The 11,835-nt window shown below is 44.5% G+C and overlaps 1 non-coding gene across 1 annotated transcript; it reads right to left on the reverse strand.

Moving 5' to 3' along the window:
* Positions 1-8,611: 8,611 nt before the first annotated feature.
* Positions 8,612-8,693, reverse strand: trnal-aag (transfer RNA leucine (anticodon AAG)). Its single transcript has one exon. It is a non-coding gene; the product is annotated as a tRNA-Leu (tRNA).
* Between the last annotated feature and the right edge of the window lie 3,142 nt (positions 8,694-11,835).

The raw sequence follows: 11,835 nt of genomic DNA on the forward strand, positions 1-11,835 counted from the left end.
AACAGCTGGCTATCTCTATAGTTCCAATTTAAGCAACATCCCCACTGACATTCATCCTTCTTCAGAATCAGTTATACAAAAGCAAATATGCTCATGTGGATGCTACATTTCCAGCCTTTTAACCCCTCTGGACAGAGATACAGAAAGACACTTGTCTTCTGACTCTCGTACAGCAGCCTGCACAGAAAGTTATATCTTTGAACAGCAGAACTTCAGAGAAAGAGACCTATTTTCTGGCAAGTCCCAGTCTCCAACCCTCAGAGAGAGACCTAATCAAACCCTACTCTGAAAAGCCCCAAGGGAAAACACAAAAATAACAACACTGCATTAGCCCAGATCAAAACAAACATTCCCATAATTAGGATCAGTTATGCTTCTATAGTGTCAACATGTAGTCTGCCTGTTACAGACGAAGCAGCACCAGTAAATGGAGGAACCGACTCCGAAAAAAAATCCTGCACAAGAAACATGACACAAATACATTTCTTAAATGCACAGTATTGTCACAGCATTTCTGAATGTTTCTTGTTCTTAATTCAAATTTCTAGAAAATTACTTTTATGTATAACTTCATCGGATTGCATAATTCAAAATGTTTATCGCAACTCCAATGATGGGGAAAGCATTTGGATGAGGCTATGTTAAATTTGTTTTCTAAGATAACTTGTCAGCACATTCCAACTGGTATAATATGAAATACTTAGTGAATTATATTTATTTTTTGCATGGCCACGTATGATGGCGTTGATGTGAAGTAAAAAATAGTTTCTTTATCCACTCATAGATCATTAGTCCAATTGTTATTGCAATTGACTCTCACAAGGTAGCTGTATGAAGTAAGATACTATGTTTATTAGTTATTACATATGCAGGGCTAAAAAGGAAAAGAAAATGCATTTACACTGCATTTTGCAAGACCACTAATGTCTTAAAACACCCTATAGCCAATGAAGTACATATTTTGAAGTGCAGTCACTATTGCAATGTAGGAAACACAGAAACCAAATGGGCACAACAAACCCTTACAAACAGCAATGTGATTGTGTGGGTTTTGAAATGTAATCAGTCTGAGGTCACATGTGGTAGCCATGTGACTATGCCATGAGGCTGTCTCTCTGGAGGCAGCCATCTTAAGGCAGTTCAATAAAGACCTCTCACTGAGAAGACATTGATGAAGCTCTGTGGTCTTAAAACCTGAAGCATGGTGTTAGGAAGTGGAGATTAAACAGAATTCTGAACCCTGAAACTGCTACAGAGAAGACACAGCTCAGGAAAGCGCACAGAAATGTTTAACTCTGCAAAGAAGCTGCTGAAACAGAACTAAGACATGCAAACGTATACCAAACTTTGCAAATAAATTTTGGTTGAGGGAACGTGGCAAACTTTGTAAATTTACTAATCACAGCTCCTATAGAAATGAAAGGTGACAGAATTTACAGTTTTTCCACTTGCAGTGGCAAAACTATGAGCAATCAATAAAGTTACAGAATAAGCCAGAACCGATGAGAGTAGCCATATTTCCAACACTGATGGGGTGGGGGCTGTTACAAAGTGTATATCACGCTAAATGTAACTGGCCAACAAAGAAAACAGACAGCAGAGATTTTGAAAGCCTTGAACAAAAGATTTGTACCCTGAATAAACATTACATATGGATGCTATTTATTCAAAATTAAAGCTCAAGGTGAAAATTAGACCAGTGAAAAGTATATGACTGCTGTAACTCAGCTTGTAGAATCTGTGAATTCAGACAGCTAAAGGATGAGATTGGATTAAAGATTGAATCGTCTTAAGTATCCAAGACCCCGTAGTGCGAGCAAGTCTACTGAAAGAGGAGAAAGGTACACTGAAGAAAGCGATAGATGTGCGTAGAAATGTATAGCTTGTAAAACATCAGTTAGAGCACATGGGTGGCAGAGCAGACCTGGAAAAACATTCTGCTGAGATCCATTCTGGGCCAAAAGAGCAGAACAATCACAAAGGGTGAACTGGATAGGGTTTTTTTTTACGACAATCAGTTCCAGATTATTAATTGAATTGGTTAAAGTTTAAAGTTTATTTATTAGTGTCACAAGTAGGCTTACATTAACACTGCAATGAAGTTACTGTGAAAATCCCCTGGTCGCCACACTCCGGCGCCTGTTCGGGTACACTGAGGGAGAACTTAGCATGGCCAATGCACCTAACCAGCACGTCTTTCAGACTGTGGGAAGAAACCGGAGCGCCCGGAGAAAACCCACGCAGAAACGGGTAGAACAGGCAGACTCCACACAGACAGTGACCCAACCTGGGAATCGAACCCTGGTCCCTAGTGCTGTGAGGCAGCAGTGCTAACCATTGTGCCACCGTGCCACCCTTAAGGAGGGCAGCAAAAGACCTGAGAGAGTGGGTGGTAGAAAACCCCATAGAGAGGGAAATAAAATACTCCAGAATATTAAAGTATACCACAGAATGGTTGCTGACCACTTCAGTGCAATGAAATGCATTAGCACAAGGTAAATGAAGTAATTCTATGGGCAGATGTTCACATCAAAGTGGGAGATTTGAAGCACAAGATTCGAGCTGAGTATAGACCTTTGAATGTGCAAGACAAATTGAAGTCTTCAATGAACCAAGCTGTGCAAAATCTGAACAAACAAATGTCAGAGATAACACAAACGTACAAGGAGACAATAATGACCCTAAATTCCACAGTTGGTAAATCAAAACAGGAGTTTAAAAAGAAACTCAACTAGATGTGCTGCCAGACCAATGGCAGGCAGAAAAGGCACATAAAGAGACTGCAACCCTGACAGACTCCATACTGAGTACAGATCTACCATCACTCCCAGAGGTTCAGGTGCCCCCAACATCTACAAGAGACCAACAACAGTCACCAACTCAACAAGAGTCATGGAATTACATGCTCCGGACAAGGAACATCACTCAGGTGAACAACCAATATCAACACACTCGTGTATCACTGAGAAACTTGCATGATTTAAAGAGTGCACAGTGTCTGATTTGTGAAAAAGGCAGCTAATTAATGCATGAGAACAGTGGGTGCACAGAGGATAACTTGGGTAACTCACAGTCACACAGAATCATGCATACAAATGCACTGGTTGTTTGCTAAGAAAAAGGGGATGTTTGTATCTGGTTTTATGTAGTCATGTGACTATGCCACGAGGCTGTTTTTCTGGAGGCAGACACTTTAAGGGTTTCACTGAAGATTTCTGAGTGTGGTTGGACAGACTGTGGCAGTTTGATGAGAAGAGGGAAATTTTAAATATCTTTCTAAAAATCTAATATTGTTTGTATCTGTGTTTAACATTTAACTGCAAGTATTGTTTAACGTGAAGTCTCATCCAGGGGCCTAAGTAGGGGAAGAGAAGCAGCAAAAAGAGTTAATTAATTAAGGAAACTAGCTTGAACTTTTCTCCGCTGTACCTGGGCTCAGCTAGTCCCTTTCTTCAGAACAAATAAATTCAGACACTTCCTTGACGACCAGCACTGAGTGCAGCTTTGGACAGAGCATGGGCGTTTGGTGAGAAGAGGGAGTTTGATGACGAGGGGAGGTCAATACTCCTTTGCTTTTGTAACTTTTTCACCCTATGGAAATTTGTTTCTGTTGTTCTACAGAGGAGGAGGTGAGCTGTTAGTGAATATCTGGTGAATATCCAGTAAGTGATGAAGGAGTATAATATCAAGGGTAAGACTCTTAGCAGTGTAGAGGATCAGAAGGACCTTGGGGTCCGGGTCCACAGGACTCTTAAATCGGCCTCGCAGGTAGAGGAAGTGGTTAAGAAGGCGTATGGTGTACTGGCCTTCATCAATTGAGGGATTGAGTTTTGGAGTCGGGAGATAATGATGCAGCTTTATAAGACCCTCGTCAGACCCCACTTAGAGTACTGTGCTCAGTTCTGGTTGCCTCATTACAGGAAGGATGTAGAAATTATTGAAAGGGTGCAGAGAAGATTTACAAGGATGTTGCCTGGATTGGGTGGCATGCCTTATGAGGATAGGTTGAGGGAGCTCGGTCTTTTCTCCTTGGAGAGACGAAGGATGAGAGGTGACCTGATAGAGGTGTACAAGATGTTGAGAGGTATAGATCGGGTGGATTCTCAGAGGCTTTTTCCCAGGGCTGAAATGGCTGCTATGAGAGGACACAGGTTTAAGGTGCTGGGGAGTAGGTACAGAGGAGATGTCAGGGGTAAGTTTTTCACTCAGAGGGTGGTGGATGGGTGGAATCAGCTGCCGTCAATGGTGGTGGAGGCAAACTCTATAGGGTCTTTTAAGAGACTTCTGGATGAGTACATGGGACTTAATAGGATTGAGGGTTATAGGTAAGCCTATATATAGGCCTAGGTAGGTAGGGACATGACCGGCGCAACTTGTGGGCCGAAGGGCCTGTTTGTGCTGTAGTTTTTCTATGTTCTATGTTCTCTATGTTCTAAGTGGTCAAGATCTATTTTCCAAAGGTTTAAATTTGTCCTGCAGTTTATGATAAGATTCATTAATATCGCAAAGAAAATAAATAATTGAATAGTTAAAGATCATAAGTATGACAGGACAAGTGATGTGTCAAAGCTATCGCATGTAGGAGCTCATGGATACTGCTGTTACCCAGGGCAAGGATATCTGCAGTAAGTGTCTGCATCATGAGGAGCTTTGGCTCAGAGTCATTTTTTCTTATTAGTGTCACAAGTCAGCTTACGTTAACACTGCAATGAAGTTACTGTGAAAATCCCCTAGTCGCCACACTCCGGCGCCTGTACACTGAGGAAGAATTTAGCATGGCCAATGCACCTAACCAGCAGGTCTTTCGGACTTGTGGGAGGAAACCGGAGCACCTGGAGGAAACCCACGCAGACACGGGGAGAACGTGCAGACCCTGCACAGACAGTGACCCAAGCCGAGAATCGAATCCAGATCCCTCGCACTGCGAGGCTAACCAGTGCTAACCACTGTGCCACCATGAATTGCAAACACTGTGACACATCAGAGAGGGAGGGAGTTACCTGGAAGCTTTGTTTCAGGAGGTAGTCACACCCCTTAGGATAGAATCTTCTGGTTTGGAAAGTGGTCAGGGATGGAGTGGGGGGGGGGGGGGGGGGGGGCGGGTTACTGCAGCTGAGGCAGGTAAGGGGACCTGGAGGGCAGGAATGCAGGAGGGCAGTTTCTGCAATTATCCAACAGGCTTGAGGCTCTTTCAGCTAGTTTGGATGAGAGTGGGGACTGCAGGGTGGATGATCTGACTGACCATGACACTGTAGTACAGGAAACCATTCAAGTCGGGGCAGCACATAAGAAGGTAGTGGTAGTAGGGAAAGTATAGTGAGGGGGATTGACACTGTTCTCTGTAGCAAGGAGTGAGAGGCTGTGTTGCCTGCCTGCTGCCAGGGTTCGAGACATCTGCTATGGGTTGGAGAGGAACGTGTTGTGGGAAGGGGAGAATCCTGTTGTCATGCTCCATGTGGGTACCAATGACATAGGTTGAACAAGAGAAGAGATTCTGCATGGAGAGTTTGAGGAGCTCAGAACTAAATTAAACAACAGAACCTCCAAGATTATAATCTCTGGATTATTACCTGAGCCTTGTGCAAATTGGCATAGGATGCATAAAATTAGAAAGGTTCAAAGACTGGTGTGGGAGAAGTGGGTTTCAGTTTGAATTCTTTGAGGTGATAATGAGCAGGATAGATAAAGGGGAACCAGTAGATGTAAAATACTTGCATTTCCAAAAAGCATGCAAACCAGCCTTCCATCCATTGACTCTGTCTACACTTCTCACTGCCCCGGCAAAGCAGCCAGCATAATTAAGGACCCCACACACGCCGGACATTCCCTCTTCCACCTTCTTCCTTCGAGAAAAAGATAGAAAAGTCTGAGGTCACGTACCAACCGACTCAAGAACAGCTTCTTCCCTGCTGCTGTCAGACGTTTGAATGGATTTACCTTGCATTAAGTTGATCTTTCTCTACACCCTAGCTGTAACACTACATTCTGCACTCTCTCGTTTCCTTCTCTATGAATGGTATGCTTTGTCTGTATAGTGCTCAAGAAATAATACTTTTCATTATATGTTAATACATGTGACAATAATAAATCAAATCAAAGCATTCGATAAGGAATTGCACAACAGGCTACTTAACAAAATAAGAACCCTTGATGTTGGAGGTAGTGTATTAGCATGGATAGAGGATTGGTTAGAAACATAGAAACATAGAAAAACTACAGCACAATACAGGCCCTTCAGCCCACAAAGTTGTGCCGAACATGTCCCTAACTTAGCAATTACTAGGCTTACCTACAACCCTCTATCTTACTAAGTTCCATGTACTTATCTAAAAGTCTCTTAAAAGACCCTATCAAATCCGCCTCCACCACTGTTGCCGGCAGCCCATTCCACGAACCCACCACCCTCTGAGTGAAAAACTTACCCCTGACATCTCCTCTGTACCTACTCCCCAGCAGCTTAAACCTGTGTCCTCTTGTGGCAACCATTTCAGCCCTGGGAAAAAGCCTCTGACTATCCACTCGATCAATACCTCTCAACATCTTATACACCTCTATCAGGTCACCCCTCATCATTCGTCTCTCCAAGGAGAAAAGACCGAGCTCACTCAACCTATCCTCATAAGGCATGCTCCCCAACCCAGGCAACATCCTTGTAAATCTCCTCTGCACCCTTTCTATGGCTTCCACATCCTTCCTGTAATGAGGCGACCAGAACTGAGCACAGTACTCCAAGTGTGGTCTGACCAGGGTCTTATATAATTGCAACATTATCTCACGACTCCTAAACTCAATTCCTCGATTGATGAAGGCCAGTACACCATACGCCTTCTTAACCACAGCCTCAACCTGCATAGCTGCTTTGAGCGTCCTATGAACTCGGATCCCAAGATCCTTCTGATCTTCCACTCTGACAAGAGTCCTACCATTAATATTATATTCCGCCATCCTATTTGACCTGCCAAAATGAACCACCTCACACTTATCTGAGTTGAACTCCATCTGCCACTTCTCCGCCCAGTCTTGCATCCTTTCAATGTCTCGCTGCAACTTCTGACATCCCTCCACACTATCCACAACACCTCCAACCTTTGTGTCATCAGCAAACTTACCAACACATCCCTCCACTTCCTCATCCAGGTCATTTATAAAAATCACAAAGAGTAAGGGTCCCAGAACAGATCCCTGGGGCACTCCACTGGTGACCGACCTCCATGCAGAATATGACCCATCTATAACCACTCTTTGCCTTCTGTGGGCAAGCCAGTTCTGGATCCACAAAGCAATGTCTCCTTGGATCCCATGCCTCCTCACTTTCTCAATAAGCCTTGCATGGGGCACCTTATCAAATGCCTTGCTGAAGTCCATATGTACTACATCTACTGCTCTTCCTTCATCAATGTGTTTAGTCACATCCTCAAAAAATTCAATCAGGCTCGTAAGGCATGATCTGCCTTTGACAAAGCCATGCTGACTATTCTTAATCATATTATACCTCTCCAAATGTTCATAAATCCTGCCTCTCAGGATCTTCTCCATCAACTTACCAACCACTGACGTTAGACTGTAATTTCCAGGGCTATCTCTACTCCCTTTCTTGAATAAGGGAACAACATCCGCAATCCTCCAATCCTCCGGAACCTCTCCCATCTCCATTGATGATGCAAAGATCATCGCCAGAGGCTCAGCAATCTCCTCCCTCGCCTCCCACAGTAGCCTGGGGTACATCCCATCCGGTCCCGGCGACTTATCTAACTTGATGCTTTTCAAAAGCTCCAACACATCCTCTTTCTTAATATCTACATGCTCAAGCTTTTCAGTCTGCTGCAAGTCTGCACTACAACCGCCAAGATCCTTTTCCATAGTGAATACTGAAGTAAAGTATTCATTAAGTACCTCTGCTATTTCTTCCGGTTCTATACAAACTTTCCCACCATCCCACTTGATAGGTCCTATTCTTTCATGTCTTATCCTCTTGCTCTTCACATACTTGTAAAATGCCTTGGGGTTTTCCTTAATCCTGCCTGCCAAGGCCTTCTCATGACCCTTCTGGCTCTCCTAATTTCCTTCTTAAGATCCTTCCTGTTAGCCGTATACTCTTCAAGATCTCTAACATTACCTAGCTCCCTGAACCTTTTGTAAGCTTTTCTTTTCTTCTTGACTAGATTCATTACAGTCTTTGTACACCACGGTCCCTGTAACCTACCATACCTTCCCTGTCTCATTGGAACGTTGCTATGCAGAACTCCAGACAAATCATAGAAATCATAGAAACCCTACAGTGCAGAAGGAGGCCATTCGGCCCATCGAGTCTGCACCGACCACAATCCCACCCAGGCCCTACCCCCACATATTTACCTGCTAATTCCTCTAACTTACGCATCCCAGGACTCTAAGGGGCAATTTTTAACCTGGCCAATCAACCTAACCCGCACATCTTTGGACTGTGGGAGGAAACCGGAGCACCCGGAGGAAACCCACGCAGACACGAGGAGAATGTGCAAACTCCACACAGACAGTGACCCGAGCCGGGAATCGAACCCGGGACCCTGGAGCTGTGAAGCAGCAGTGCTAACCACTGTGCTACCGTGCCGCCCTAAACTTAAATCCACTTTGACAGCGGTGGGATTCGAACCCACGCCTCCGCAGAGACGAGAGCCTTAATCCAGCGCCTTAGGCCGCTCGGCCACGCTACCACAAATATTCCCTGAAAATTTGCCACATTTCTTCCGTACATTTCCCTGAGAAAACCTCTTTCCAATTTAAGCCTCCAATTTCCTGCCTGACAACCTCATAATTCCCCTTACTCCAATTAAACACTTTTCTAACTTGTCTGATCCTATCTCTCTCCAATGCTATTGTAAAGGAGATAGAATTATGATCACTGTCTCCAAAATGCTCTCCCACTGAGAGATCTGACACCTGCCCAGGTTCATTTCCCAATACCAAATCAAGTACAGCCTCTCCTCTTGTAGGCTTATCTACATACTGTGTCAAGAAACCCTCCTGAACACACCCAACAAACTCCTCCCCATCTACACCCCTTACTCTAGGGAGATTCCAATCAATATTTGGGAAATTAAAATCTCCCATCACGACTACTCTGTTATTATTATACCTTTCCAGGATCTGTTTCCCTATCTGCTCCTCAACATCCCTGTTACTATTGGATGGCCTATAGAAAACACCCAGTAAAGTTATTGACCCCTTCCTGTTCGTAACTTCCACCCACAGAGACTCCGTAGACAATCCCTCCATGGTGTCCATCTTTTCTGCAGCCATGACACTATCTCTGATCAACAGTGCCACTCCCCCACCTCTTTTGCCTCCCTCCCTGTCCCTTCTGAAACATCTGAAACCCGGCACTTGAAGTAACCAGTCCTGTCCCTGAGTCATCCAAGTCTCTGTAATGGCCACCACATCATATTTCCAAGTAGTGATCCACACTCTAAGCTCATCCACTTTGTTCACAACACTCCTTGCGTTAAAATAGACACATCTCAAACCTTCGGTCTGAGCGCTCCTCTTCTCTATCACCTGCCTAGCCACCCTCTCACACTGTCGACAAGCTTTCTCTATTTGTAAGCTAACATCTTCTCTCCCAGTCACTTCAATTTGATTCCCACCCTCCAACCATTCTAGTTTAAACTCTCCCCAGTAGCCTTAGCAAACCTCCCCACCATTGGTCCCCCTGGGATTCAAGTGCAACTCGTCCTTATTGTACAGGTCACACCTGCCCCAAAAGAGGTCCCAATGATCCAGAAACCTGAATCCCTGCCCCCTGCTCCAATCCCTCAGCCACGCATTTATCCTCCACCTCATTCCATTCCTAGTCTCACTGTTGTGTGGCACAAACAGCAATCCCGAGATTACTACCTTTGCGGTCCTTCTTCTCAACTCCCTTCCCAACTCCCTATATTCTCCTTTCAGGACCTCTTCCCTTTTCCTACCTATGTCATTGGTACCAATATGTACCATGACCTCTGGCTCTTCTCCCTCCCACTTCAGGATATCCTGGACGCGATCAGAAACATCCCGGATCCTGGCACCAGGGAGGCAAACTACCATCCGAGTTTCTCGTCTGTGTCCACAGAATCGCCTGTCCGACCCCTTCACTATAGAGTCCCCTATTACTACTGCCTTCCTCCTCCTTTCCCTACCCTTCTGAGCTACAGGGCCGGACTCTGTGCCAGAGGCACGGCCACTGTTGCTTCCCCCAGGTAGGCTGTCCCCCCCAACAGCACTCAAACAGGAGTACTTATTGTTAAGGGGCACAGCCACTGGGGTATTCTCTAGTACCTGACCTTTCCCCTTCCCATTCCTAACCGTGACCCACTTGTCTGCCTGTAACTCCTCTCTATCACCTCCTCATTCTCCCTGACCAGACGAAGGTCATCGAGCTGCAGCTCCAGTACCTTAATGTGGTCCTTTAGGAGCTGCAGCTCGATGCACATGGCGCAGATATGGACACCCGGGAGGCTAGGAGACTCCAGGACCTCCCACATCCGACACCGAGAACAACAAACTAGCCTCACACTCATCATTCCCCCTTTCTTCAATTAACACAGGAAGCAATTAAGAACTAAACCTACCCTGCCTCGCCCGTCTCCACCTAAGCCTGTTGAGCCAAAGCCCTTCAGCCTTCACTCTGCTCCCTCTCACAACGGTGCCCGCTGGATAGAGCGGCCTGCTTTTCAAAGGAAAGAAACACAAAAAAAAACTTCCCAGGTGTCACTGGGGCCTACTTCCAGTTTTACCCTCCCAGCTGCCTTAGAGAAAAAAAAACACTCCGAAAATAGAGTAATTTAAAAACTGGTTAACTGATAGAAGACAAAGAGTTGGGATAAGAGGGGAATTTTCAGGATGGCAACCTGTAATTAGTGGAGCACCACAGGGATCAATGCTGGAGCCAAAATTATTTACAGTATATATTAATGATTTGGACAAGGGAAGTGAATGTACTATTGCCAAGTTTGCAGATAACACAAGGTGCCTCACAAAAGGTTAAGTCATAAGGTAAGAGCCCTTGGTGTTAGATGTAGTATATTGGCATGGTAGAGAATTGGCTAATGGGCAGGAAACAGCGAGTGGGGATAAGGGATTCTTTTTCAGGTTGGTCACCTGTAACCAGTGGGGTTCCACAGGGATCAGTGCTGGGACAGAACTGTTTTCAATATCTATTAATGAGGAAGGAAGCGAAAGTAGCCAAATTTGAAGATGACACAAAAATCGGTGGAAAGGCAAGTTGCAAGAGGGATGCAAACAGTTTACAAAGGGATATTGATAGGTTAAGTTAGTGAGCAAAAAACTTGGCAAACTGAGTGTAATGAAGTTGTTCATTTTGGAAGGGAGAACAAAAAAACAGTATTATTTAAATGGAGAAAAACTGCATAAAGCGGCAACACAACGGATCTGGGGATACTTGTGCACAAAACACAGAAAGCTAGGACACAAGTGCAGCAGGTAATCAGGAAGGCTAATGGAATGTTGGCCCTTATTTCAAGAGGGTTGGAGTATAAGAATAGGGATGTCTTGCTGCAACTGTACAAGGTACAGGTGAGACCACATCTAGGGTACTGTGAGCAGTTTTGGTCCCCTCATTTAGGAAAGATACAATTTCATTGGAGACATATATTTGCATAGCATAATTTCAAGGCTAGTGACGTTTATATCCAGCCGAGAGGTAAACAAATTATAGACAGGAACTTACCACCTGCCCATATACATAGCCTACTTTCTTTACTGCACATTTTAATGTAAATGACACGGACATTAAAATTATGATATGCAAATATTAGGTTACAAATGAAGCTTTTGTTTGAATACTAGCAGATGAAT

Source organism: Mustelus asterias, chromosome 20 (genome assembly GCF_964213995.1).
Source record: "Mustelus asterias chromosome 20, sMusAst1.hap1.1, whole genome shotgun sequence".
NCBI lineage: Eukaryota > Metazoa > Chordata > Chondrichthyes > Carcharhiniformes > Triakidae > Mustelus > Mustelus asterias.